The sequence below is a fragment of the Lutra lutra genome, chromosome 14, assembly GCF_902655055.1.
Source record: "Lutra lutra chromosome 14, mLutLut1.2, whole genome shotgun sequence".
NCBI lineage: Eukaryota > Metazoa > Chordata > Mammalia > Carnivora > Mustelidae > Lutra > Lutra lutra.
The window spans coordinates 60366194-60369464 of NC_062291.1; the positions used below are offsets into that span (position 1 = coordinate 60366194).

Consider the following 3271-nt stretch of genomic DNA (forward strand, 5'->3'; position numbering starts at 1 on the left):
GAAATTGTTGGTCATATGGTAATTCTATGCTTAGCACTTTGAGGAACTGCCAAACTGTTTTCCAAACTGGCTGCCCCATTTTACATTCCTAGCAGAAATTTATGAAGATTCTAACTTCTCCCTATTTTTGTAAGTACCTGTCCTTACCTGTCTTTATTTTAGTCTTCCAAGTGGGTGTGAAGTGGTATCTCATTGTGACTTTCATTTGCACTTCTCTGGTAACTAACGATCTTGAGAAACCTTTCATTTGTTTATTGGCCATTTGTGTATCTTCTTTGGAGAAATGTCTATTCAAGCCCTTTGCCCATTTTTAAATTGGGTTGTCTTTTTATTACCAAGTTACCAGAGTTCTTTATAAATTCTGGGTACAAGTCCCATACTGTCTATGATTTGCAAATATCTTTTCCCATTCTGTGGGTTGTCTCTTTTACTTTTTTAATGTTGTCCTTTGAAGCACAAAAGTTTAAAATTTTGATAAAGTCCAACTTATCTGTTTTTTTGGTTGTTGTTACTTGTGCTCTTGGTATCATTTCAAGAACCTACTACATAACTCGAGGTCATGAAGATTTACTACCATGTTTTCTTCTAAGAGTTTTATAGTTTTAAGTCTCACATTTAGGTCTATGAGCCACTTGGAGTTTATTTTTGTGTATGGTTTAAGGAAGAGGTCCAACTTCATTCTTTTGCATGTGAATATCCAGTCATCCCAGCCCCATTTGTGGAAAAGACTATTCTTTTCCTATTGCCTTGATACCCTTGTTGAAAATCAATTGACCATAAGTGTGAAGTTTTATTTCTGGATCTTCAATCTATATGTCTATTTATACACCAGTGTCACACATTGTTAATTACTGTAGTTTTGTAGTTTGTAGTTTTTTTCTCAACTATAATTTTTTTTAATAAAGAAAATTATAAAACATGGAAAAATCAGCTCAGAAAGTCCATTTACTTCTTTAGTAGATCATTGTTTGACAAAGTAACATCAATTTTTAAATACTATTACATGAAGCATGATGGAGTAGAGAAATTTTTCATTATAATTAGAAAAGTCACAAAAAAATTTGCCAAGAAAAACAAAAGCCATTTTGAAAATAAACACAGTCCATGCCAAATTAGTATAAAATGAATCCAGGAGCCTTCAAAAGGAAAAAACTTTCTCCCCTTTTAATGGCTTCTGAAATGGGGAGACTCTCAAATTCAAAGGTTGCTGAGCTGTTCTGATTTGGCTCTTTTGGTATCTGTTTTTTCACCACTCTTTTCCTTCTTCCTTAACATCTACTCCCCCCCCCCCCTCAGTTTCCTTCTTGTCTTCTTTGGTTCTAGTTTTCTTTGCTCTTTCCTTATGATAGTCACATTTCTATGACCTCCTTTCCTCTATCCTCAGAATCTGAGAATCCCTCATCACAAGCTCTCTCTTTATCTGATATTCAAATAGAAATTCTCTTGTCTGATTCTTGTCCATCTTTATCTCCACTGTTTTCATGAATAGCATCTTCCGGAATAGCTTGCATCTGGATGCCAGGTGCATGAGGTAGCATGTGTAAATTTTCAAATAAATGCTATTTTATCTTTTCCATATATTCCATAGTGTTCTGGCTTGTCATGTTTGAAGGACTAATATACAGTTTGCAGTCTGGCCCAAAATACTCAAAGTAATCATTATATGGCAATTCACTGGGAACCTCACAATTGAAGGCAACTGTAGTCTTATATGTCCAATATCGAGCAACATTATAGATTGTCTATCCACCTCCAAGCATCAGTATTGGCCTATTGAAAAGTTTTTACCACTTCTACACATTTGGCATGACCTTTGACTGTCAGACTGAAGCAACCAAGTCTATCACCAAATAATGAGTCTGCACCACACTGTGACACCACAGCACTAGGTTGATGTTTATCTCCATCACTTTCAGGATAATAGGCTTACATAACTTTCCTGACTCATCATTTATACCATCTCTCATTGGGAAGTTGACAGCAGAATACAGACTATTCTGTACCGATATCCCTCATGTCTCCTCTTCCAGGTAAGTATTCCCTATATTTATGGAATAATAGTCATTACACGATCTGTTGCATAAAAAGCTTCTTGAGCACCATCACCATGATGAATATCAGTAATAATACATAAGACTCTCTGGTGATACTTCAGTAACTCAAGGATGGCAAGTACAATATCATTAACACAACAGAATCCTAATTCTTCTGATTTCTTAGTATGATGGAATTCCTCCAGCCCAGGTAACAGCCATGTTGGTTTGTTGTTGGTTTAACTTCACAGCCCCAAGCACCAGCTGAGGGTTGACAAAACTTAGTCCATTGAATTCTGGACAATTATCTCCAACACTAAATTTCTGCATCTGCTTACTATATTCAGACATGTTATCTGGTCTTATTGAATATAAACATTTGATGTATTCATCACTGTGGTATTTTGCCATTTCTTCACCAGTGGTTTTATGGGGACTGTATATTTCCATTTTTTTATATAAACCATAACTTAGCAGCAAGTTACAGAGCCATGAGGATTCTGAGGTTTCATGGGCTGATCCTGCGCATAATAATTTCCAGTATCACCATCATAGTAGTTGACTTTCTTCTTGCCACCTCCCTAACACTAGGCCATGGATTCCCAGACCACATCAAGCTCCCAGTTCTGGCTCTTCCTGCTCCTGCTGCTGGGTCTCAACCCAGCTTGCAGGTGGCAGTGCCACAGAGAAGGGCTGGCTGGCAGTTGGAGAGAAAAGAGTGATGGGAAGGATCGAGAGCACCTAGTATATACAGTAAAATATTGACAGTGATTATCTCTGTAGGGTGTTTATTTATTTTGCTTTTTTCATTTTCCACTTATGTTAAACACCTATTATCATTTTAATTAGAAGCAAAACATATCAACCGTTATTTTTGAAAATACAAATAAAATCAAATCAAATGATTAGATAACAAGGGAAAAAATGTGTACTGACCAATCCTAAATTATTTTTATGAACTTATGGAAAACAGTAATTAGGAGCCAACCAGCTCCTGCACAGAGGCAAGGGTATATGGGGCTCTAAATTTCAGAGGGGAAGAAAGAAGATAAAATGGCCAAGGTCTTTTTAATGGTCCCTGGCTCTAGGAATCAGAAAATTAATAATGATTAATAGTTTACAAAAAAGAAAAGAACTTGTACATTTTGTTTTAGAAGTCTGTATTACAAAGGGGAGATCAACAAAAGTTGGCAAAAGCAAATTCCTTTGTCATCTGGTAGTACATGATACCTGATTTG

The 3271-nt window shown here is 36.1% G+C and overlaps 1 pseudogene; it reads right to left on the reverse strand.

Annotated features, from left to right (window-relative positions):
• Positions 1 to 872: 872 nt before the first annotated feature.
• On the reverse strand, positions 873 to 2629 carry LOC125084734 (histone deacetylase 2-like; annotated as a pseudogene).
• Positions 2630 to 3271: the final 642 nt, after the last annotated feature.